The sequence below is a fragment of the Rattus norvegicus genome, chromosome 3, assembly GCF_036323735.1.
Source record: "Rattus norvegicus strain BN/NHsdMcwi chromosome 3, GRCr8, whole genome shotgun sequence".
Classification (NCBI taxonomy): domain Eukaryota; kingdom Metazoa; phylum Chordata; class Mammalia; order Rodentia; family Muridae; genus Rattus; species Rattus norvegicus.
In genome coordinates this window covers 25,024,486-25,052,274 of record NC_086021.1, presented here as the reverse complement: position 1 = coordinate 25,052,274, position 27,789 = coordinate 25,024,486, and the positions used below count along the sequence as shown (strand labels likewise).

The 27,789-nt window shown below is 39.6% G+C and overlaps 1 pseudogene; it reads left to right on the top strand.

Moving 5' to 3' along the window:
- The first annotated feature begins 1,135 nt into the window (after positions 1–1,135).
- LOC134478904 (ralA-binding protein 1-like) lies at positions 1,136–27,151 on the top strand (annotated as a pseudogene).
- The last annotated feature ends 638 nt before the right edge of the window (positions 27,152–27,789 follow it).

The following is a 27,789-nucleotide window of genomic DNA, read 5'->3' as shown; positions in this document are numbered from 1 at the left end:
TTTCAAATGGATCCATAACACTGTGTGCAGTAATTATGTTCTAGAACTTCTTTTCAGCATCAGGCCTATTTTCCAGGATAGACACATGTCCTTCATCTCCACAGGCTGGACATCTCTGAATGAAAGCCAAAGGCTGTTTTCACTTCTAGGCACCCTCAAAGACTCTCTGGTTTTGACTCTTGTGTTCACTGTTGTCGAAGTTATCATATCTTTTGAATGTTAACTTTGTTAAACTCATTATAGCCACCATGAGTATATGCCTCTGTGGACACTAGGTTCTGTGCACATGTTAAGTCGAAATTCAATATACCACACACAGTCTGCACAGATGTAAGAAATTTCATAATACTATTTGCCGTGGTTAGTGGTAATGGCTGAATGCAACTTCTTATTTTATTGTGGATCAGTATATCAAGGTTCCCTCCAAGAGGAAAGGCAAGTACCCATAGATTTTCTCCTGAAATCAGTCCTGTTTACTCAAACCTGTGGTCAGAAGAAATATCATTAATACTGGTTTAAATAATTTTCCTGCTAAAGAGCTAGAAATGGTAAGTAAAGGAAATTGCTAGACTCTTCAAGACTCTGATGTCAGTTTATTTGTGATGGTTGGGTCTTTTTGCCTCCCAGAACATTGAAGATTACCAACTGTGGTTCTGTACTGGCCCTGGGAAAGCTCCAAGAGTACTCCAAGGTAATAACAGGGAAATCTAAGGAGGGACGAGCTGAGTTTGGTGAATCCTCACTATTTTCATTATTTAGTCTTAAACTTGAATAAACAGTAAAGCAAAATGACTTAAGTATAATTTCATTCATTTAAATCATAATTAATTACTAATATAACATTCAGAAACAATTTATTACCTCATAAGCAACAGCCTTAGAATGACAGGAATTTTTCTGTGCTTTCTGTTTCAGAAACAGAATTTTCCTGATAAGGCAAACAAAACAAAACTCTAGACATATTGTTTCTGGAGAAAACAATTTAAAAAAGTCATTTGGTGATCATTACAGAAACTCTTTCTAGCTATATATCTCAAGGGATTCCATTACTAACATGGTAGCTCACAACCATCTATAACTCCAGTTTCAGGGGATCTAATTCCCACATCTGACCTGCACAGACACCAAGTCTAACATGGTGATCAGGTATATATGTGAGTAAATTACTTACACAGAGTTACAAGTTTAGGTCTAAAATGTAAAATCTTCAGTTTTTTATTCATTCCAAATTATGTAGATTGTTTTGTAATGAATATTAGAAATATAGCCCTTTCTCCGAATCCATGTAAAATATTCAGTTCACATCTCCTATGACCAATAATTCTGCAACTGAATAAGAAATCATATTCTGATTTCTGGAGACAATCTAACTTAATTACAGCTATACTGTTTGTTGCCTTCTTTTATTTCTCACCGGATTATTACCAAATAAATAATACTAATAAAATTATCAGAAAAGTTTGAATAAGAAATAAAATTTGAGATCACCAAGTATTCTTGCAAAGCTGATCTTCTAAAAGCTACAGAAAATTTGAAGCTCTAACCCATAAAGTTGACCTTCATACCAGTGACATAAGCCTCTGCAGATTTAAGGGCACGCTCTCCCACTAATGCCAGATAAGAAAACATTCTTGTACATAGGTGCCTGTGGCCTCTGAACAGCCCATGTATGCTCTTTAGTTGGTGACTCAGTCTCTGATAGCTCCCAGGGGTCCAGGTTAATATTACTGGTCTTTCTATGATGTTTCCAATCCTTCCAGTTCTTTCAATTCTCCCAACTTTTCCATAAGGCTTGTTGACCTCAGTCCAATGGTTAGAGGTACTATCTATATCTGTTTTAGTGAGCTGCTTGCAGGGCCTCTCAGAGGACAGCCATGCTAGGCTACTGGCTGCAAGTACAACATTGCATCAGTAATAATATTTTGGATTGGTACCTAATAATGGGATGGATCCCAAGTTGAGCCTGTCACTGACTGGTCACTGCTTCAGACTCTATTCCATTTTTGTCCTGCATTTCTTTTAGACAGGAGCAATTTGAGGTTGAAAGTTTTGTAGGTGTGTTAGTGTCCCTATCCATCTACAGGTGTCCTGTCTGATTTAAAAAGGTGGTCTCTTCAAATTTTACATCTGTGTGATTTTGTGTTTGGGCAAGATTTCCTACCTTGACTCTTTTTTTTTTTTTGGTGTTTTTTTTTTAATTTTTTTTATTAACTTGAGTATTTCTTATTTACATTTCGAATGTTATTCCCTTTCCCGGTTTCCGGGCAAACATCCCCCTAGTCCCTCCCCCTCCCCTTCTTTATGTGTGTTCCCCTCCCCACCCTTCCCCCATTGCCGCCCTCCCCCCAACAATCATGTTCACTCCTACCTTGACTCTTGGGAGCACCCCTATCCCATGACTCTAGGATATTCTAGAGGTTCCCACCAACCCCGAGAGCTGTATATTTCCATTTATTCTCTTGGGTCCCTTGTCCTCTCTCATGTCTCTCCCATAATACCTGATCCTGACCTGTTCTCTTCCCATTCCAATCTCACACATATCTCTCCTTCCCTCTGCCTCCCATGTTTATTTACTTCCCTTTGCTAAGTGGGATTGAAACATCCTTATTTAGGCTTTCCTTATGGTTTAACTTTTAGTGTCATGGATATTCTGTATATTTTGTGTAGTGTCACTGATTAATGAATATATACTATTCATGTCCTTTGGAGTCTGGGTTAGCTCACTCAGAATATTTTCTAGATCCATGCAATTGCCTGCAAATTTCACGATGTCCTTTGTTTTTAGTAGCTGAATAGTATTCCGTTGTGTAAATAAACCATATTTTCTGTATCCATTCTTTGGTTGAAGAACATCAGGGTTGCTTATTACAAATAAGGCTGCTATTAACATAGTGGAGCTTGCGTCTTTGTGGTACTGTGGAGCATCTTTTGGCTATATGCCCAGGACCAGTATATCAGCGTCTTCAGGTACAACTATTTCCTGTTTGCTGAGGAACAGCCAGATTGATTTCCAGAGTGGTGGTAGTTTGCCATCCCACCAGCAATGGAGGAGCATTCCCGTTTCTCTACAATCTCACCAGCAAGTTCTGTAGTTCTGTTTCTCTTTTGAGAATAGTTTAAGGAGTTCTGGTATTAGCTCTTATTTGAAAGTCTGGTAGAATTATGCACTGAATTATGCATCGTGCCCTAGTCTTTTTGTTACTGTTATTGTTGCTGGTTGTTTTTAATGAATTCTTCTAGTTCCTTAGGGGTTATGGGACTGATTAGTTTATCTGATCTTGATTTAACTTTGGTATGTGGTATCTGTCTAGAAAATCATTCATTTCATATAGATTTTCAAGCTTTGTCAAGTTAGTCTTTTGTAGTAAAACCTGATGATTTTTTTAATTTCTTCAATTTCCATTATGTCTCTCTTTTCATTTCTGATATTGTTAATTTGCATACTATTTCTGAGACTTTTAGTTAGTTTAGGTTTATGTGTCTTGTTGATTTTCTCAAAGAACAGGATCTTGGTTTTATGGATTCTGTTTCTAATTGATTTCAGACTTAATATTATTTCCTGTTGTCTGCTTCTCTTTAGTGTATTTTCTTATTTTTGATCTGGGTTTTTCATTGTGCTTTTAAGTTGCTAGTATAGGATATCACATTTATCTTTGTGAAGACAATTAGTGCTCATATTTTATTTTATGTATGCAGTGTGAAATATTTAAATTGCTTAATATGAAGCTAGAGGAGTGAAGTAGGATTCTTTTTTTTTTTCTTTTCTTTTTTTTTGGAGCTGGGGACTGAACCCAGGGCCTTGTGCTTGCTAGGCAAGCACTCTACCACTGAGCTAAATCCCCAACCCCGGTGAAGTAGGATTCTTATGATGTAAAAATATTATTGGTATTAATACTCCAACAGGCCTGTCTTAAAAGGGTTAGAGAAGAATACAGCAAAAGTCCCCCTACACAGTGCATTCTTAGGTCTATATTCTCTAAACAAAGTGATACTCTGAAAATTTTCTCCTCATTATTTTTATAGTTCTCAGCTTAATTTATTATAGTATCTGTAAGGGTTCTTATGTACTAGTATGTACAGTCTACATTATCCTGAAAAAGGAGAAGGAGGAGGAGGAGGAGGGGATGCGGAAGGAGAATGAAGGGGGAGGGGAAGGAGGAGAAAGAGGTGGAGTGGGAGGAGGAGGACAAGGAGAAGAAATGCAGCAAAGCATTCTAAATTGTATCAGAAGGGTTGCCTACATTCAGTTACAGTAGTTACAATTCATGGTTTTTTTTTCTCATAAGGCATGAGTATCCGCATGACTTTAGAATGATAAATATTCAAAAGAACTTCAGTTCACGGGACTTAAGAAATTTTACAGCTTTTCCTTCCCTACCTGGAGTAATCATGAAATATCTAAACACTGATGTCCATGGGAAATTCATCTTGAAGCCCAGAAACTCAGCAAGAAGCCAGCAGCAAAAGAGTGAGTCTGCCATCTTCCTTCAGGTGGCTTTTCTGAGTTCCCATTTTAATTTGTCATAAAATATCGTAGCATACTATCATTTTCTTGCTTAGGAAAGGGGCACTGTAAAAACAAACAAACAAACAAACAAACAAACAAACAAAACAAACCACACTAAAGCAGTATGTTTCAGGTCCATATTAAGAGAACTCTAAGTTCCGATGTAAAGACTAATCTTGGTTATAGGGAGAACATTTCATTTTTCCCAGGCAGATATTTGCCATAAACTGGTATGTCAAAACACTGTGTACACACATTTTTGTCCCATTAGAATAAGCAGATCTAAGACATGGATCACGATATGTTCCCATTAAGTGGTTTCGTGATTAGAGCACAAAATTACTCATGAACTATATTTTGACAATCTATTGCAATGAAATGTACATAGAAAAACAAGATTTATGGTATTGCAAATAATCTGTTGCAGGCTTAACTAGAAATCACCTTAGGCTTGTAGCCTAGTCTCTAATGTCATTTCAAATCATACAAAAAATATCTTTTAGACCTATGTCTAGATTCAAAATGGCCCTAACAGTGATAGACTGGGGCTTTTTAATTATTTTTCAAATGATAGAATACTATTATTATTTCTCCTTATTCTCCTTTCTTGAAAACCTCCCACTTATACCCCTGATTTCTTTTAAACTTTGCTTTTTTATTTTTATTACTTTTATTTACATTTGAAATGTCCCATTCCTGGTTCCCCTACCAAGAATACCCCACCACATCCCTCTTCCCCTTTGCCTGTAAGAGGGTGCTTCCCCCACCAACCTACCTACTCCCACCTTACCCCTCTAGCATCCCACTTCTTTGGGGCATCAAGCCTCCACAGGAACAAGAACATCTGCTCCCACTGAGGCTAGACAAGACAGCCATCTCTTTACATATGTAGCAGGGACTGCAGACTGGCAATGTATGCTCTTGGGTTGTTGGCTAAGACCCTGGGAGCTCTGAGGTGTCAAGTTAATTAATATTGTTCTTCCTATGGGGTTGCTATCCCTCTCTCCTCCTTCATTTCTTCCCCTAACTTTTTCATTGTGGTCCCAGGACTCAGTCATGTGGTTGGCTGAGAGAATCTGCATCTGTCTCAGTCAGAAGCTGGTAGACCCTCTCAGAGGACAACCCTGTCAGGTTCCTGTCTGGAAGCATATCATTTCATCATCAACACTGTCATGGTTTGGTGTCTATGGATGGGATAGATCAGATGTTGAGGTAATCTCTGGATGGCCTTTCCTTCAGTCTCTTCTCCAGTTTTTGTCCCTGCATTTTCTTTAGACAGAAACAATTCCAAATCAAAAATTTTGATAGGTGTTTTGGTATACATATATATAAACACACACACACACACATGCACACACATGCGTGCCCGCACACACACACACACACACACACACACACACTCTCTCTCTCAAACATCTTTGTCCATCTATCTAATATTACTTGTGATTTCAGCCCTCATAATTTTGCATTAGATAGCCAGCAGACAAAATGTTTTTCAGTGAAGAAGACTATTTTATATTGTGTTATATGACTCATTTGTTTACTTTTAGTTTATTTGTTTTAAGTAACATGTTTAAAATTGTATTATAGTCCAATATTCTAAAAGAAAACTCAGAAGCAAAAAAGAAACTTAATTTCAGCTCTGAACTGACACTATAGTGTATAGTCATGCATATTTTCTCATGAGGGGGACATGCTGCTGCTGAAATAAACTTAACAATGGTTCTTCAAAATGCTGAACAAGAAAAGTAAGGATGAAAAGAGCTTCACTATGACATTTGAAAAAATAGAAAAATTTTATATGAAAATAAAAGTAAGGGTGGCTATGAAAATGGATGTAATTATTGAAGCAACAGCCTATACATAGTTCAGGGAGCTCGTTCAACCAATGTATCTAGTATTTCATGATACAGTATGGAGTGAGACATCATCATGTTGTGAGAATTCCCACTACAGAACACAAGACCATGTCTTAGAGACATCACTAACATTAATAACAGTGTAAGGCATATGAGAAGAAGGTTACATAAGCACAACAGGATGTTTAACCCATTATAATAGTGACATTTTACAATTGAAATTTGGTTTTGTAAAAGATCTTTATAAATTATACTATCCCAAGAAATGATCTCAACTCCTGCTCAGATATGAAGGAAAAAACTTTTAAGAAACAAAGAATTTCTATAACATCGCAGTTGGACAGGGGCTCTGTGCCCCACCAGGACCAAGTATGCACCACCCCACCATTTAAAAAGGGAAGAAAACTGTTTGGAAGAGAACTCAGTTCCATTTGTCAGGATGGCATCCTGCCTGCAGCAATTCTGGTATGTCTCATATGGTATTTCTCTGGCTATCCTAAGACAAAATCCTGCTTCTTAAATACCTGACCTCTTCACTTCTATCACCACGTGGAGCAAGAATTGTTTCTCAAATCATTGGCTTTCCAGTAGGAAGATGAGAGAGGGCTATTCAGAAACCATCTATTGGAAAAGTTTGATTTAATCCCTTAACTATTTTGGAAAATCTGATATAAAGTAATGTTGCCTGATCCTTAATGGATAATATTAGGGTGGGAAGTTTACAACAAAAGATTGAGGCACAAAACCAGCATGAGGTTATCTGTGTCCATGCCAGCACGTGCACTGCACCTGTGCACACCATTGGTCTGGTTCTCAAGGAACAAATAGTAGTCTGTGGTGTGTGAAGCCTGACAGGCATTTCTCTATCTTCTTCTCAGGACTTGCTGTACCTACTAAAAAAGAAAGGGCTCACAAGCACAGGTGTCTTTTTAGAACCTCCGAGTATAACTTTGTGCCAAACAGTAAAGGACAAATTGGATTCAGAAGAGGAGGTGGATATAAACAAGCAATCAGTTAATGTAATGGCGTGGATCTTTAAGGTAGGGAATGTCCTTCCATCATCCACCTCAGGATTCCTCTGAGTCTATGAGAGTAGTTGTCTTCTTTTTCCATTCCCCTGAGTGACAGTAGATATGTATGAGAGAAATCTGATATGCTCAAAGTCTCCTCTGTTAGTGTTAATAACATGGATGATGTTTTGTTCAGAAATTGTTTAAGCAATGTGATTGTTGAACTATCAAAAGTGAACCCTTCACTCACTTCTAGGAGACCAAATGTCCCTATCCTCTGATGTACATTTTTTTTGACTGTCTCAACCTATGCTCAGAGCCAACAGTTCAGGAGTTATTATGTATATATATAAACTGGCACTCGGAGTCACAGGATAGTTTGTTCTTTGTACCTTGACTAGCTGTGGTTTTCACTAATAGTCTCCATCCATTTCAAAGAGAATGTTTTTGATGGGTAAGGGTATATTATCTGTGAACATTAAGTTAAATATTTATAATAGAGTTCGGAGTTATACTTGTTTAGTGAAATAGGGGCAGGGCATTCTCTAAAAACTATGACCACATGTGCCTCCATGCTTCCAGTACCAGACGTGGCTTTCTGCTCCTGAGAAATCTGACAATAACTTCCTATGGTTGTCTTTATTGTGGGTATCATAATTGTATGTTTCTATCATTTAAAAATAGTATTCGAACTGTAGTATTAATCGCTTATATGTGCTAGTTTGCTCAGCTGTCCACTAGAGGCATGCTGAGCTAAGGAAAGATTTTTCTATAGTCCAAGTAAATCTGAAAATTTACTCTTTGGTCTCTAGCTTAAATAGATAAAACTTACTGGGCCCACATACCATGGAATGTTCTAACTAGGGGAAATTTGGGGAACTGTGAAGAAAGTTGGAACTAAACTGAAATTTACAGGTGAATGTACTTTGAATAATTTCCATGTTTAATTTTTTCCACAAAAATATTTTTCCTCTCTTTATAAGGATTTCCTCCAAAACCTCAAGGGAAGTCTAATGACTTCAAAACTATATGATGAGTGGATTGCTGTACCCGAAAAGGTCAATGATGAAGAGAAATTAGCTGCAGTGCAGAGGTAATCATTGGAAACTGTGAACAACCTCAACAAAATAGAAGTAACATTTGCTTACACACATTAGAAATTATATATCACAGAAACATTTACTAAGAACACTGACAGCAAAAGCTTTCAATTGTTCACAAACATGGAGGACACTTTTAAAAGAGTATTAGTTACAGTGAGAATTACAGTAGCCCAGGCTTATAATCTTACTTTAATATTCCAATTAGACTTGTCTTTTTTCTGAATTGGGTAAATATTTCAAGCAATAATTTGAGTACAAACTCTTTCATTTTATTTACAGTGCATCCTGCATACGATATGATTACTCCGTTCCCTTCCTTCATATTTACAAATTGAGTATACTTGTTTTAAAATAACTGTCTCTGTGTTCAGTCTTTTAGATAAAATGCCACCTGAAAATGCAGCTCTTCTGAGGCAAGTTTTTTGTACATTATATGAAATTAAAAGTAACTGTTCTGTTAATGAAATGTCTTCTTACCACCTATCTGTTGGGTTAGCCCCATGTCTCTTATTTGTGCCCAGCTCCTGCAATAATGGAGTGACAAATGATATTGGCAAAAGGGTAATTGGATAAGAACTTTATGCCTAGCATTGATAAGCCTTTACAATGAGACAGGAAAACAGGATTACCCTGAGAATCTTGGTTATTTTGTTGTTGTTGATGATTGTTTTGGTTTTTGTTTTGTTTCATTTTGTAAAGTAAGTACAGCTTTGAAAGGTGTTCTTCTGGAGGGAAGGAATCATTGGTGCATTTTAAGTAAAATATAAATGGGTATTTGAGCTCAGTGACTCAGTCTTTTGTCTTTGTCATTTAGAATATCCTTACACTAACCTATAGAGAACAAATGCTGTGAAATGATACAAAAAAAAAAAATCCTAGGTACTGGGTACAGCAATCAAGACTTAATTCTGACATATTCAGTGTAGAATGTGTGAAATTCTACTTGTTTTCAAGGTGGATTCCCCAACAAAAAATGGCAATGCAACTTGGATTTTTTTTAATCAGATATGATCCTTAAGAATTCCTGCCCACACCCGCGGATCCCGGCCCGCAGCAGCTCTCTGCTCCCAGACCCGGTGAGAGAGAGACCCAACCGCCTGGTCAGGTGGGCACTCCTGAGGCTGCAGAGCGGAAGAGACCACCAACTCTGCTCACCCCTGCCCACATCCCTGGCCCAAGAGGAAACTGTATAAGGCCTCTGGGCTCCCATGGGGAAGGGCCCAGGAGCGGCAGGACCCCTGTGCCTGAGACACCGCCGGAACCTGAAAGAAACAGACCGGATAAACAGTTCTCTGCACCCAAATCCCGTGGGAGGGAGAGCTAAACCTTCAGAGAGGCAGACAAGCCTGGGAAACCAGAAGTGACTGCTCCCTGCACACACATCTCGGACGCCAGAGGAAAAAGCCAAAGACCATCTGGAACCCTGGTGCACTGAAGTTCCTGGAAGGGGCGGCACAGGTCTTCCTGGTTGCTGCCGCTGCATAGAGCCCGTGGGCAGCACCCCACGAGCGAACCTGAGCCTCGGGACCACAGGTAAGAACAAATTTTCTGCTGCAAGAAAGCTGCCTGGTGAACTCAAGACACAGGCCCACAGGAACAGCTGAAGACCTGTAGAGAGGAAAAACTACACGCCAGAAAGCAGAACACTCTGTCCCCATAACTGACTGAAATAGAGGAAAACAGGTCTACAGCACTCCTGTCACACAGGCTTATAGGACAGTCTAGCCACTGTCAGAAATAGCAGAACAAAGTAACACTAGAGATAATCTGATGGCGAGAGGCAAGCGCAGGAACCCAAGCAACAGAAACCAAGACTACATGCCATCATCGGAGCCCAATTCTCCCACCAAAACAAACATGGAATATCCAAACACACCAGAAAAGCAAGATCTAGTTACAAAATCATATTTGATCATGATGCTGGAGGACTTCAAGAAAGACATGAACACACTTAGGGAAGCACAGGAAAACATTAATAAACAAGTAAAAGCCTACAGAGAGGAATCGCAAAAATCCCTGAAAGAATTCCAGGAAAACACAATCAAACAGTTGAAGGAATTAAAAATGGAAATAGAAGCAATCAAGAAAGAACACATGGAAACAACCCTGGATATAGAAAACCAAAAGAAGAGACAAGGAGCTGTAGATACAAGCCTCACCAACAGAATTCAAGAGATGGAAGAGAGAATCTCAGGAGCAGAAGATTCCATAGAAATCATTGACTCAACTGTCAAAGATAATGTAAAGCAGAAAAAGCTACTGGTCCAAAACATACAGGAAATCCAGGACTCAATGAGAAGATCAAACCTAAGGATAATAGGTATAGAAGAGAGTGAAGACTCCCAGCTCAAAGGACCAGTAAATATCTTCAACAAAATCATACAAGAAAACTTCCCTAACCTAAAAAAAGAGATACCCATAGACATACAAGAAGCCTACAGAACTCCAAATAGATTGGACCAGAAAAGAAACACCTCCCGTCACATAATTGTCAAAAACCAAACGCACAAAATAAAGAAAGAATATTAAAAGCAGTAAGGGAAAAAGGTCAAGTAACATATAAAGGGAGACCTATCAGAATCACACCAGACTTCTCGCCAGAAACTATGAAGGCCAGAAGATCCTGGACTGATGTCATACAGACCCTAAGAGAACACAAATGCCAGCCCAGGTTACTGTATCCAGCAAAACTCTCAATTAACATTGATGGAGAAACCAAGATATTCCATGACAAAACCAAATTTACACAATATCTTTCTACAAATCCAGCACTACAAAGGATAATAAATGGTAAAGCCCAACATAAGGAGGCAAGCTATACCCTAGAAGAAGCAAGAAACTAATCGTCTTGGCAACAAAACAAAGAGAATGAAAGCACACAAACATAACCTCACATCCAAATATGAATATAAAGGAAAGCAATAATCACTATTCCTTAATATCTCTCAATATCAATGGCCTCCACTCCCCAATAAAAAGACATAGATTAACAAACTGGATACGCAATGAGGACCCTGCATTCTGCTGCCTACAGGAAACACACCTCAGAGACAAAGACAGACACTACCTCAGAGTGAAAGGCTGGAAAACAACTTTCCAAGCAAATGGTCAGAAGAAGCAAGCTGGAGTAGCCATTCTAATATCAAATAAAATCAATTTCCAACTAAAAGTCATCAAAAAAGATAAGGAAGGACACTTCATATTCATCAAAGGAAAAATCCACCAAGATGAACTCTCAATCCTAAATATCTATGCCCCAAATACAAGGGCACCTACATACGTAAAAGAAACCTTACTAAAGCTCAAACACACATTGCACCTCACACAATAATAGTGGGAGACTTCAACACCCCACTCTCATCAATGGACAGATCATGGAAACAGAAATTAAACAGTGATGTCGACAGACTAAGAGAAGTCATGAGCCAAATGGACTTAACGGATATTTATAGAACATTCTATCCTAAAGCAAAAGGATATACCTTCTTCTCAGCTCCTCATGGTACTTTCTCCAAAATTGACATATAATTGGTCAAAAAACGGGCCTCAACAGGTACAGAAAGATAGAGATAATCCCATGCATGCTATCGGACCACCACGGCCTAAAACTGGTCTTCAATAACAATAAGGGAAGAATGCCCACATATACGTGGAAATTGAACAATGCTCTACTCAATGATAACCTGGTCAAGGAAGAAATAAACAAAGAAATTAAAAACTTTTTAGAATTTAATGAAAATGAAGATACAACATACCAAAACTTATGGGACACAATGAAAGCTGTGCTAAGAGGAAAACTCATAGCGCTGAGTGCCTGCAGAAAGAAACAGGAAAGAGCATATGTCAGCAGCTTGACAGCACACCTAAAAGCTCTAGAACAAAAAGAAGCAAATACACCCAGGAGGAGTAGAAGGCAGGAAATAATCAAACTCAGAGCTGAAATCAACCAAGTAGAAACAAAAAGGACCATAGAAAGAATCAACAGAACCAAAAGTTGGTTCTTTGAGAAAATCAACAAGATAGATAAACCCTTAGCCAGACTAACGAGAGGACACAGAGAGTGCGTCCAAATTAACAAAATTAGAAATGAAAGGGGAGACATAACTACAGATTCAGAGGAAATTCAAAAAATCATCAGATCTTACTATAAAAACCTATATTCAACAAAATTTGAAAATCTTCAGGAAATGGACAATTTCCTAGACAGATACCAGGTATCGAAGTTAAATCAGGAACAGATAAACCAGTTAAACAACCCCATAACTCCTAAGGAAATAGAAGCAGTCATTAAAGGTCTTCCAACCAAAAAGAGCCCAGGTCCAGACGGGTTTAGTGCAGAATTCTATCAAACCTTCATAGAAGACCTCATACCAATATTATCCAAACTATTCCACAAAATTGAAACAGATGGAGCACTACCGAATTCCTTCTACGAAGCCACAATTACTCTTATACCTAAACCACAACAAAGAAAGAGAACTTCAGACCAATTTCCCTTATGAATATCGACGCAAAAATACTCAATAAAATTCTGGCAAACCGAATTCAAGAGCACATCAAAACAATCATCCACCATGATCAAGTAGGCTTCATCCCAGGCATGCAGGGATGGTTTAATATACGGAAAACCATCAACGTGATCCATTATATAAACAAACTGAAAGAACAAAACCACATGATCATTTCATTAGATGTTGAGAAAGCATTTGACAAAATTCAACACCCCTTCATCATAAAAGTCCTGGAAAGAATAGGAATTCAAGGCCCATACCTAAACATAGTAAAAGCCATATACAGCAAACCAGTTGCTAACATTAAACTAAATGGAGAGAAACTTGAAGCAATCCCACTAAAATCAGGGACTAGACAAGGCTGCCCACTCTCTACCTACTTATTCAGTATAGTTCTTGAAGTTCTAGCCAGAGCAATCAGACAACAAAAGGAGATCAAGGGGATACAGATCGGAAAAGAAGAAGTCAAAATATCACTATTTGCAGATGACATGATACTATATTTAAGTGATCCCAAAAGTTCCACCAGAGAACTACTAAAGCTGATAAACAACTTCAGCAAAGTGGCTGGGTATAAAATTAACTCAAATAAATCAGTTGCCTTCCTCTATACAAAAGAGAAACAAGCCGAGAAAGAAATTAGGGAAACGACACCCTTCATAATAGACCCAAATAATATAAAGTACCTCGGTGTGACTTTAACCAAGCAAGTAAAAGATCTGTACAATAAGAACTTCAAGACACTGAGGAAAGAAATTGAAGAAGACCTCAGAAGATGGAAAGATCTCCCATGCTCATGGATTGGCAGGATTAATATAGTAAAAATGGCCATTTTACCAAAAGCAATCTACAGATTCAATGCAATCCCCATCAAAATACCAATCCAATTCTTCAAAGAGTTAGACAGAACAATTTGCAAATTCATCTGGAATAACAAAAAACCCAGGATAGCTAAAGCTATCCTCAACAATAAAAGGACTTCAGGGGGAATCACTATCCCTGAACTCAAGCAGTATTACAGAGCAATAGTGATAAAAACTGCATGGTATTGGTACAGAGACAGACAGATAGACCAATGGAATAGAATTGAAGACCCAGAAATGAACCCACCCACCTATGGTCACTTGATTTTTGACAAAGGAGCCAAAACCATCCAATGGAAAAAAGATAGCATTTTCAGCAAATGGTGCTGGTTCAACTGGAGGGCAACATGTAGAAGAATGCAGATCGATCCATGCTTATCACCCTGTACAAAGCTTAAGTCCAAGTGGATCAAGGACCTCCACATCAAACCAGACACACTCAAACTAATAGAAGAAAAACTAGGGAAGCATCTGGAACACATGGGCACTGGAAAAAATTTCCTGAACAAAACACCAATGGCTTATGCTCTAAGATCAAGAATCGACAAATGGGATCTCATAAAACTGCAAAGCTTCTGTAAGGCAAAGGACACGGTGGTTAGGACAAAACGGCAACCAACAGATTGGGAAAAGATCTTTACCAATCCTACAACAGATAGAGGCCTTATATCCAAAATATACAAAGAACTCAAGAAGTTAGACCGCAGGGAAACAAATAACCCTATTAAAAAATGGGGTTCAGAGCTAAACAAATAATTCAAAGCTGAGGAATGCCGAATGGCTGAGAAACACCTAAAGAAATGTTCAACATCTTTAGTCATAAGGGAAATGCAAATCAAAACAACCCTGAGATTTCACCTCACACCAGTGAGAATGGCTAAGATCAAAAACTCAGGTGACAGCAGATGCTGGCGAGGATGTGGAGAAAGAGGAACACTCCTCCATTGTTGGTGGGATTGCAGACTGGTAAAACCATTCTGGAAATCAGTCTGGAGGTTCCTCAGAAAATTGGACATTGAACTGCCTGAGGATCCAGCTATACCTCTCTTGGGCATATACCCAAAAGATGCCTCAACATATAAAAGAGACACGTGCTCCACTATGTTCATCGCAGCCTTATTTATAATAGCCAGAAAACGGAAAGAACCGAGATGCCCTTCAACAGAGGAATGGATACAGAAAATGTGGTACATTTACACAATGGAATATTACTCAGCTATCAAAAACAACGAGTCTATGAAATTCGTAGGCAAATGGTTGGAACTGGAAAATATCATCCTGAGTGAGCTAACCCAATCACAGAAAGACATACATGGTATGCACTCATTGATAAGTGGCTATTAGCCCAAATGCTTGAATTACCCTAGATCCCTAGAACAAACGAAACTCAAGACGGATGATCAAAATGTGAATGCTTCACTCCTTCTTTAAATGAGGAAAAAGAATACCCTTGGCTGGGAAGGGAGAGGCAAAGATTAAAACAGAGACTGAAAGAACACCCATTCAGAGCCTGCCCCACAGGTGGCCCATACATATACAGCCACCCAATTGGACAAGATGGATGAAGCAAAGAAGTGCAGACCGACAGGAGCCGGATGTAGATCGCTCCTGAGAGACACAGCCAGAATACAGCAAATACAGAGGCGAATGCCAGCAGCAAACCACTGAGCTGAGAATAGGTCCCCCGTTGAAGGAATCAGAGAAAGAACTGGAAGAGCTTGAAGGGGCTCGAGACCCCAAAAGTACAACAATGTCAAGCAACCAGAGCTTCCAGGGACTAAGCCACTACCTAAAGACTATATATGGACTGACCCTGGACTCTGACCCCATAGGTAGCAATGAATATCCTAGTAAGAGCACCAGTGGAAGGGGAAGCCCTGGGTCCTGCTAAGACTGAACCCCCAGTGAACTAGATTATGGGGGGAGAGCGGCAATGGGGGGAGGGTTGGGAGGGGAACACCCATAAGGAAGGGGAGGGGGGAGGGGGATTTTGCCCGGAAACCGGGAAAGGGAATAACACTTGAAATGTATATAAGAAATACTCAAGTTAATAAAAAAAAATAGTTTATATTAAAAAAAAAAGAATTCCTGATTAGGGGGGTGGCGATTTAGCTCAGTGGTAGAGCACTTGCCTAGCAAGCGCAAGGCCATGGGTTCAGACCCCAGCTCTGAAAAAAAAAGAAAAAGAAAAGAAAAAAAAATAATTCCTGATTAATGTGAGTAAAATACCATTGGCCTCAGGATGCTGGTTATGATTGGTTTAGAGAAATTATTGTGTATACTTTTCTATGCTAGCCATCTTTCAAGTACTATAATAAACTAACAAACCTTATGCAGTACAGTGATCAAATGGTTATTTTGACTCTAAGTATTTGAGTTTCTGATCCATTATTAATTGACCTATTGTCCTTGGACCTGTGAGGAACATACTGTAAAACAACTCAACTGAGAAACAATAATATTCCTCTTATTGTGTAGAAGAATCAAAGATCAGGAGAAGACAGGGTTCCAAAGTACCTGCCATTGAAGATACATAATTATCCCATTTCCACCCAGTAGATCTTATTTCAAATACCTCCCAATATAATGAATCATAAAATCAAGATGTTACCATTGCATCTGCACTGAGTCATCACTGTATTAAGATTAAGTAATTAACTAAATATGTGAAGAAATGGCACCTACAGCTGTTACCATTGCACTGCACTGAGACACATGAATTTCACTGCTCAGATGGGTTTGCCTGTCTCTTACTTTTTAGACAGCCCGTGTGAATTTTCAATAGGATGGTACCCACATTCAGAGGCCATCTTCCCTCCTTAGCTCTGCCTTTCTATAAGCATCTTTAAAATCATGCTCACACATATATTATAAAATGTAACCGAAGCTATTTCAGTGTACAGTATGTATCACATACTGGCCATCACAATGTAAAAACTGGAAATCATTCTCTTATGTAACGTTGCACTGTGATGATCACACTTGAACATCTGATCTCACAATCTTTTAAATTTCTGACAAAACCCTGCCCCTATTTCTAACAGCTAAATTTTTCTCAGAATTTTGAACGGCATATTTTTAGCCTCCAAGACTCAGAAGTAAAATGTGATTTTGCAACCATGCAAAATGACAGAGACCCTCTGTGTTTGCCCTGTTTTTTCATAGGTTTCTCTAGTAGAATTTATGATTAAAAAGTCTCCAAAAGTTTTTGAGAGGACTTGGCTGCAGTGTGGCATGGAACATCACTATATCATCCCCCTAGAGGAAAGTCCTCATGTTCCCAGAATAATGCAACAAATATTGGAAACATTAAGGAAACCAAACATGGACTCAGCAGCTGCCCCATTGGGAGAACATGCACTACTGGCTATAATACAATGCCGAAAAGTCCAGCTGCTCCTCTTTCCTATGAGGGCCTTATAGGATGTTCTACTCCCAGAACTTAAGTTAAATCATTGAGCACTGAAAATATGATTTATAACAAACAGTAATGAAGGATTTACCATGTGAGGGAAAATTTCACCTGTGCATTATAGATATTATCCTATTAGAATTTGCTTCCAAATTTTAGTACCTCTTTCCACTGGTCCTGAGTTTATGCTAGAGGTTAAACACAGAAATGAGATTAAGAAATTAAGAATATGTAAAGAAATGATACTTACAATGATATATTGATTCTTAACATTTTGTCCATCTTTATTAACTTGAGTATTTCTTAGTTACATTTCTTTTTTATTTTATTAACTTGAGTGTTTCTTATTTACATTTCGGATGTTATTCCCTTTCCTGGTTTCCGGGCCAACATCCCCCTAACCCCTCCCACTCCCCTTCTATATGGGTGTTCCCCTCCCCATCCTCACCCCATTGCCGACCTCCCCCCAACAATCATGTTCACTGGGGGTTCAGTCTTAGCAGGAACAAGGGCTTCCCTTTCCACTGGTAATCTTACTAGGATACTCATTGCTACCTATGAGGTCAGAGTCCAGGGTCAGTCCATGTATAGTCTTTAGGTAGTGGCTTAGGCCCTGGAAGCTCTGTTTGCTTGGCATTGTTGTTCATAACGGGTCTCGAGCCCCTTCAAGCTCTTCCAGTTCTTTCTCTGATTCCTTCAACAGGGGTCCTATTCTCAGTTCAGTTGTTTGCTGCTGGCATTCGCCTCTGTATTTGCTGTATTCAGGCAGTGTCTCTCAGGAGAGATCTACATCCGGCTCCTGTCGGCCTGCACTTCTTTGCTTCATCCATCTTGTCTAATTGGGTGGCTGTATATGTATGGGCCACATGTGGGGCAGGCTCTGAATGGGTGTTCCTTCTGTCTCTGTTTTAATCTTTGCCTCTCTATTCCCTGCCAAGCGTATTCTTGTTCCCCTTTTAAAGAAGGAGTGAAGCATTCGCATTTTGGTCATCCATCTTGAGTTTCATGTGTTCTGTGTATCTAGGATAATTCAAGCATTTGGGCTAATAGCCACGTATCAATGAGTTCATACCATGTGTGTTTTTCTGTGGTTGGGTTACCTCACTCAGGATGATATTTCCCAGTTCCCTCCATTTGCCTATGAATTTCATAAAGTCATTGTTTTTGATAGCTGAGTAATATTCCATTGTGTAGATGTACCAAATTTTCTGTATCCATTCCTCTGTTGAAGGGCGTATTGGTTCTTTCCAGCTTCTGGCTATTATAAATAAGGCTGCTATGAACATAGTGGAGCACGTGTGTTTGTTGTATGTTGGAGCATCTTTTTGATATATGCCTAAGAGAGGTATAGCTGGGTCCTTAGGTAGTTCAATGTCCAATTTTCTGAGGAACCTACAGACTGATTTCCAGAATGGTTGTACCAGTCTGCAATCCCACCAACAATGGAGGAGTGTTCCTCTTTCTCCACATCCTCGCCAGCATTTGCTGTCACCTGAGTTTTTGTTCTTAGCCATTCTTACTAGTGTGAGGTGGAATCTCATAGATTTATATAAGAAAGAAAGTAGCAACTCAATAGCAAATTGGATCTTCTCTATGTAACAGCTCTGGCTGTCATGATCAGTGAACCAAACTGAAATCAAATTTACAGAGATCCTCTTGGCTCTGCTTCTTGAGATCTAGAAATAAAGGCATGTGCCGCCATCCTAGTCTCTTAAGAAAATCTATAAATATAGCATAATAAATCCATATGGTTGACATAGACACTACGATCTCAGATTTGAGCTCACAGATCAGTGGAGAAAGCCAAGGAATATAACAAACGTGCAGTTAGGCAAATTGTGTTGTGAAGTACAGATACTGCTGGTACTTTTCTGTTGTCCACAGCAGTCAGAAAGTCAAACAATAGGATGAAAAGATTGGTACTATATGACTGTTTGATTCTAGTACCTATAAGCATAGCTTTCAAGGCAAACACAATAACTTACTCTTTATAAATGAAGAATGGGCCATATAGAACTATATATCGAGTGCCTTATGAAGCAAGATTATTATAAATGTTATAATATTAATTAGTTATTTTCTGTGTGTTTGTGATATTGCATAAGGCATGCAGGTGGTAAAAGGAAAAGGGCATGTATCCTAGGGCTAAATGAGGAATAAATGAGTTCAGTTACAGCAATGATTTCCCTTCTTTCTTAGATTCACAAAAACACAAAGGCAATGTATATACTAACCCAAGAGTAACATCTATTAATCCACGGCAAGCAAAACAGAAATGTTTGTTTGGCAAATCTCTTTCGGGTCTTTAGAAGACAAAAAGTTGCCTACTCCAAAACTTGTGGAGTTTCTACAGCACCTTCATTCTAAGGAATTATTTAATCAAACTGATTAATGTTTAGATAACCTATACATGAAGGTAAGATGATTGTAAAATAGAAATAATTTGCACTGAAGTTTGAGTCATGTAATTGAAAGAAATCAAAAATTCAAAATAAAAAGAAATAGTCTTCCCACGATTTACCCTGGTTGCATCAAAGATCCTAACCCACCAGCTTCTTGGAGGAAATGGGTCTAGGGAAGTACACCGCTGATAACCCGACTGTAAAGTCCTCCAGCATCTTTATGACTCCATATTATTCTGGAGTCAATCCCTTAATAGCATTGCCTCTGAGATTACTCAATCTTTTATAATTAATATCTATAGACTTTTACTTTACTTTATCAATGAATTAGATGTACACATTATTTTTTTGCTATATAGTAACATCTTTCATTATAGTGGACTAGATTTAAATGCTGCCTAATATGGCTTAATCTATTTTAAACTACTTACTAAACTTCTTTGGAAATATATATTTACTGTCCACATCTATTTTAGCACTATAGCTGAACTCGGAATTTATGCTTTGTGTGAATCAATGTATCTTGTCAGACAAACAAGCATTCCTGCCCATTTCTTAGATATTTTAGAGCAGACTTTTCTGGTAACCATGTTTTTAATCATGTAATCAATTGAAAATAGAGAAAATGTGGAATAAATCTGTGTATGGTAGTCATTTTTTACAGAATAAAATTATGGAAGAATAATTGACAAATACTTGGGTTCTTAAATGTGACAGCATCTTTAGACATAGTTAAAAATAAGAAGTCACAGAAAGGGTTGGGGATTTAACTCAGTGGTAGAGGGCTTGCCTAGCAAGTGCAAGGCCCTGGGTTCGGTTCCCAGCTCCAGAAAAAAAGAAAAAAGAAAAAAAAAAGAAGTCAGGGAAAAGGAAATTAAAGTCTTAGAAGTAGGGAAATAATATTTATAAAAATAAAAAAATTTAGGATACATAATAGAGGCCAGGAGGGACAGGAAGTAAAATACTGATTTGATTTCTAGTAGGGAATTATCCCAATATTTACTTAGAATGCCATGCTTAAGAAAGATATTTATAGAAGGAAACACAAAGTAATAAAGGACCATTCACCAAAATGCTTTGGGGAACAGGAGTCCAAATGAAACTATGATGTTACAAATTGGGGAAAAATGGATTAGGGAAGAAAATGTATTTGGAAGCTAAAACAGAAAAAAGTGACTTCTTTATTCCTCTCAGTTATTGCTGTGCACCCAAAACTGTCCTTGCTCAGGATCACAATAAAAGACATATTTGTGCTTCAGATGTGGATCTCTATTGATACAAACTTATCCTTATCCCACACAGGATATGTTATCCATAATTGCAGAGAAAGGGCCAGAATCAGATCACATATTCGAAATTCTACCTAAAGAATCACATTGATCCCTGAGGTGTAGGCTTGACAGTGAACAACACAGTGATTGGAGTGAAGAATACATGCTTATAACAGCATCTGTCTTAAAGGTAAGGAAGGTTTTTACATCACCAACATTAATATCCCTCTAGAGATGCATATGTCCTTTCTGTCCTTGAGATTACATGACGATGTCGGTTTCCTGGAGCTATGGACACATGACGTCTTGATAAGAGGCATAACATTTAAAAGTCTGACAACCTCAAAGACTCATCACAAAGACACAGGTGAAGAGCTTCTGTTGGAAGTTAACATCCTCATATGTCAGATGGGCTTTAGTTTGGTGTTAAAAAAGTTCCTACTGATTTCACCTCTGACCATACCATGTGAAGTAATAGTGAAACAAGTTACAATAGTGGTAAAAGTGTGTTTCACAAAACACATGTTTCAATAACACTTACCAAAAAATGTCCTTCAGAAATAAGAGCTCAAAATGGCTAGTCCACCACTGATCAAGAATTGGTGTAAACAGGCAAAGGCTGGGCGGGGTGGGAATGGGGTTCCTGCATCCGGCCAGGGGGACAGCACCGGAGGCATCGGCTTCATCAGAGCAGATGACCCTCGGCTGCAGGCACTGGTGGAATGGATCGGTAACAGAAGACCACTTCCCTTCCTCCTCAGGGCTTCAGCTCCTTCCTGCCCCCCACCAGCAGCCCTAGTGAACACTGCCAGGCCAAGCAAGGCAGCGGGCTGACCCGGACTCCCAGCTCTGAGGAGATCAGCCCTGCAAAATTTCCTGGATTGTACCGGACAGGTGAGCCTTCACCTCCCCATGAAATCCTCCACAAGCTTCCTGATATCGTGTCAGATGATGAGAAAGACCATGGAAAGAAAAAAGGAAAATTTAAGAAAAAGGAGAAAAGGACTGAATGCTAAGCTGCCTTCTAGGAAGACAGCTCTGGAGATGAAGCTGAAAGTCCTTCCAAGATGAAGAGGTCCAAGAAAATCCATGTGTTCAAAAAGCCCAGCTTCTCTAAAAAGAAGGAAAAGGATTTTAAAATCAAAGAAAAGCCCAAAGAAGAAAAGTATAAAGAGGAAAAACACAATTAGGAAAAGCATAAAGAAAAGAAATGTAAAGACTTGACAGAAGCCAATGTTGTTAAAGAGTGGAAGGAGAAGAAGAAAAAGAAGAAGCCAACTCAGGAGTCAGAGGTGCCTCAGACGGACGTCCCAAGTCTCAGACCCATTTCAGCGTTGCCTTGGCTGACGCAGTAGAGAGGACCATGATGTATGACGTCATCCGGCTGCCAGCTGTCTTCCGAGAGACGGAGAAAGTGCAGGAGTTCCCTAACTGCCGGAGTATAACCATCTTCTGCTTTCCTGGCTCATTGTGCACATGGACCACATCATTGCGAAGGAGATAGAAACCAAGATGAACGTCCAGAACATCTCTCTAGTGCTGAGCCCAGCTGTCCAGACCAGCAATCGGGTCCTGTATGTGCTTTTCACACACGTGCAAGAGCTCTTTAGCACCGTGGTCCTGAAGCAAGTAACAAGACCTCTGTGTTGATCCAACATGGCCACAATGCCTACACTGCCAGAGACCCAAACAGGCATCAAGGAAGAGATCAGGAGACAGGAGTTCCTTTTGAACTGTTTACATCGAGATCTGCAGCACGGGATATAGGACTCATCTAAAGAATCCTCTGTAATTCCCATAGTACAGAGGATTCTGACTGCCCTCAAGAGAAAGCCGAGGGAAGCTAAAAGACCAGAGTGTGAGACCAAGATTTCCCAGGATATAGTCAGCGTTTTGAACGAGGATGTTGCCAATGAAGAAATGGACGAAAATGAGGAGGTCAAAAATATCCTCCCTGCCCAGGAGAATGAGATCCTGACTGAGCAGGAGGAGGTCCTGGCCATGGAGCAGTTTCTGCGCAGTCAGATCGCCTCAGAGAAAGAAAAGATCCACTGCCTCCGAGCTGAGATTTCGGAGATCCAGTCACCAGCATGGCTGCAGCGAGACAGACAAGCACTCTTCTGACAGCGAGTGAGAAAGCAAGGATGAGGAGGAGCTGCAGATCATTCTGGAAGACTTAGAGAGGCAGAATGAAGAGTTAGAAATAAAGAACAATAAATCACTTGAACCAAGCGGTCGGTGAAGAACGGGAGGCCATCGTTGAGCTCTGAGTGCAGCTCCAGTTGCTCCAGATGCAACGAGCCAAGTCTGAGCTACAGCTCCAGGAGGAGGAGGAGGAGCCTGAGAGGTGAGGGGGCACAGGCCCACTGCCCTGTGAAGGTGTCCTTGAGGACACTCCTTGAGCAGCCAAGGAGCAGGTGAAACCCTCGCCCAGCAAAGACCCGAAGGAGACGCATCTGAACTGCCCCGGCCCTGTGCATCATAGTGTAAGCGAGAGTCCACTGCCTGTCCTGCCCGGCAGCGTTCTGTAAAGGCTCTCAGAGACGCTCACTCTTGCACACGTCTGACTCCGTGTCAGGCTCAGGTCCTGGGAGGGTGAAGCGGTGGACACTCGGGGGTGGAGGGCTTGCAGGGAACACAGGCATTTCCAGATAGTGTCAGCTTATTTGAAAATTAATTGTCTTTGATAAAAATAACTATTTTCACCCTTGAGTGGCTTCTTTTTAAACCAAAAAACTTTTTGCTTTTTTGTTTTGTTTTGTTTTGTTTTTGTTGTTGTTGTTTAAATCACAGTAGAATCAGGATCTCTTTCTTATCAAAGGGTATGAACCAAACCAGGTCACTTCTGTGCCTGCCTTGTGGACACTCGTGGTGTCACCAGCCCTGCAGGGTCCCTGGCAACTCTTGCTCGTGCCTTCCACACCTTTTGGTGCAGATTGTTCAATGGGGAGCTGCCTCATATTCTCTGACTGACCAAAAAGGCTCTCGGTGGGATTCCCTGTACCTGCCCTGTGTGTACCACTTTGCTTTTCCAGCTCGGGGTCTGTCAGTGTGAGTCAGGATAACCCAGTTTGGTTGCAGATGGAGGTTATCATGCAGCCTGCCACCAGCCTGGGCAGCGCAGGCCACCCACTCACTGCCAGGGAGCAGCAAGGGCCTCTTCTCAGAGGTGGCCCTGAGGTTGCACAGGACGCTTCTCACACCAGAGTCCTTTTCCACACTGACCTTCCAGGAAAGTCACCTTCCACAGTGACTTCAGTTGCTAGCTTGGGCTGGGATACCCACACCTCTGCCAGGAAAAGCAATGTAGATGCTCTCATGCACAACTTTCACCTGTCCATGTCATCTCAAGGGGCTGCTTAAGGACTCTGACAGAACTGAGCGGAAGGAAGGAAAGCATAACTGTAATTGACCCGACCTAGTGTTTGCCTCTAACCCAGACAACTGCTCCCAGCAGTCTGGGAGGCCTGACTCTTAGGCAACCGGATTTCACTGTCAGATGAGTGGCCCCCAGGGAGGTCCCCTGTGGCTCTGAAGACAGATCCCACACTCTAAAGTGAGCAACAAACCCACAGGAGGGCTCCAGTCTATTCCTAGTTAGTATTTATTTCAGCAACTGTTTTGTGCGATTTTTCATTAGCCTCTACCTATTGCACTGTGGTGACTTGTTGGCCATTATTTGATTTCTGTATGAAAAAACAGATTTGTTATAGAAATCAGCATACTATTTTTTTAAATCTGGAGAGAAGATGTTATGGAGACTGGAAACGTGGTCAGGTGTCAAATGAAAATGTATAAATGCATTGCTGCACCTGTTAGATGTGCGACACTCATTCTATATTTGCTGGCAATATCGAAGAATTCTTTTTGTTTGTGTAAACTCTAATTTCTATCAAGGTATCATGGGTTTTTAAAATTTCATTACAAATGTCTCAGTGTTGGTTAACTAATTTTTGCCAGGACCATTATTGATTAAGGAAATAAATTCAGCAGCCATTTGAGAAAAAAAAAAAAAGAATTGGTGTTTGATGTTGGATATTGCCCTCCCTGCATGGAATTGTTTTCATTCCCAATCAAAAAACTAACCAGCAATTTCACTTTATCTGAATATTCACACTGGTCCCTGAGGGATAAGATAGACACCTAACGATATATTAATTGGAATGAAGAATAGGTGCTTGTTATACCATCTCTCTTTCCTGGAACCATGGACTCATGATCTCTTGATAAGATGCATGGCAGGTAAAAGTCTGACAAAGATTAGAATGTCACAAGATTCATCCCAAAGACACAGGTGAACAGCTTCTGTTGGAAGGTAAAATAATCATATAACAGATCAGCTTTAGTTTGGCATTACATATATTCCTACTGATTCACCTCGGGCTGTATATTGTAAAGTAATAGCAGAAAAGTAGTAATAGTGACAAAAGTGTGTTTTACAAAATTCATGTCTTAAATAATACTTACCAAAAATTATCCCTCACAAATAACAGTTCAAAATGGCTAGTCCACCACTGACCCACAATAGGCTGTCAATGTTTGATATTGCCCTCTGCCCAGTAGATAAACAAAATTGTTTTCCTTGTCAATCAAAAAACAATCCAGCATTTTCACTTTTGCCGGATATTGACATTCTAATTCCATGTCAAGTAGTCAAGAATTAACCTAAGCTACATTTAACCTGTCTAGCACTCTTAATTTGTCAGGGAGCTGCAGTGACTCTACAGCAAATATCCTTGTTTTATTTCTGTTTGGGCCTTGATCTGAATTCACCTCTCAGAAGACTGTGGACCTATGGCCCAGACATCAAGAGAAAACATAATGTTTTGCCATTAACTATGTTTAGTAACATTGGGCAAATGTACACAATGATTCCTCTTTGGCTCTTGAGCTTGCCAAGTGTGTCTGGTTAAAATTGCCAGAAACTTAGGACCACATCATGGGGAGAAAGTTAAGATCAGTTACTGAAGGTAGCCATGTGCATTCAAAGAAATTTACAGGTACAAGACCACCTGGGATTCTTCCTATTTTATGACTTGCTAACCTTAGTACAACACTAAAGTTATTTGTGGTATTTTATGAACAAAGACAGTTTCTGTTCTTTAAACAAACTGATGCTTACAACTTAATTTATATTGTTGAATATTTACCAATTTTAAGAAAAAGATATGAAACTGAGATGTTCTCACTTGGAAAACATATAAGAAACTTCATCACTATTCCAAGTGGTCTGTAAGTAGAGGTCTACATGTATATTACATCTTTACTCTGTGTATACTCTACACATTCACCAAATTATACAATTAGGATCAGGTAATTTCTGGTGCTGCCATTTTTTGACAGTTGCCTATTTCCAAGAAGAGGACTATGGTCTTTGTTTCTTTGTTTTGTTCATTTATTTTATTAGTTACTATCATCATCATTATTATAAACATTATTATTATTATTTTACATTTATTTATTTGTTAATTTTATGTCTCCTGTGCTGAAAACCTCCCCCCCCCCATTCTCTCCTCACAAAGTCTTTTTCCTTCTCTGAGCCAGTTATGGGCCCCTGGTTTATCCTACTACCTTGGCACCTCAACTCTGTTCAGGGTTAGACCATCTTCTCCCCCAAGGCCAGTTGAGGAAGAGTTTCACCTCAAGAGCTTGCAGATAGCCCTGATCCACATGTTGGGGGACACACATGGAGACTAAGCTTTACGTTTGGTATAAATGTGCAGTAGGTCATGGTACAGCTTCTGTAGGCTTTTAGATGGTAATGCAGCCTTTGGTAGCCCCTAGTGGTCCTGAGTAGTTGATTCTGTAGCTCTTCCTATGGAGTTCCTATCTCCTTTAGGGTGTGGAACCCTTCCCCCATTTCCTCCTTACAAGTCCCTGATTGATCCATAAACTCCAATGATTGGCTATGGCTCTTCATATCCTATTCCAGTCAGCTGCTGGATGGAGCCTCTCAGAGGGCACTTATGATAGGCTCCCGTCTGGATATTCCATGTAGGAGCTGGTTTCCTTTAGGCAGAAAGACCTTTGAGCTGGGAAGTGGAGTGGAGATCTATGATTGCAAGGAGAGGTGTAGTCTAGAAGCCAGGAGAGGCAATTTGAACAGAGGTAGGTTTACTTCATTGCTATAGCAACTAGGACTCTGATTCATTGATTCTAGTCTTAGGGAAGAAAAAAAAATAAGATCAGTTTAGAGTATTGGTTTAGTTCCTATGTGAGGCAAATTAAAAGAAGTAAGTGTGTATAATACCTGTGGGTTACTTGCATCCTAGAATTGTTACCATGGTATTGTGAATATTTCACATGGTCAATATATGTCAGTGATTAGAACAGGAATCTCTTACTGAATTCTTCTTTCTCAACTATAACTACCTAGAGAAGTCTAGATCAAGTATAGCTTTGACTTTTTTGAATCATTTTTCTGTGTGATACATAGAATGATTTCAAACTTAACCAGAACTTTGAGCTCCCATTGCAACCCAGGAGCCCAGCATCTCTGCCTTGCTGTAGCGAAGCTTTTATGATTGCATTTTGTTGGGTCACTAGTATGCTTTCTGCTCCTTATGTTCTAGAGTGTCACAAGTGTGTTACATGGATTCATACTACATTAGATATTAAATGTGTCTCCACTCCATGATGGATGGAAAGATAGTTTGCTGTCCAATAACACTGGATGTTTTCATACACAGAACACACCTGGTCTTCAAAAAACTTCATTCATTCTAATACCAGGGCATTGAGTAGAGTCATGAGTGTGATTTTGCTCCTTATGTTCTAGATTGTTATAAGGGTGTGTCAGCGATTCATAATACATTAGATATTAAATGTGTCCCCATGGTGGCAAGAAAGAT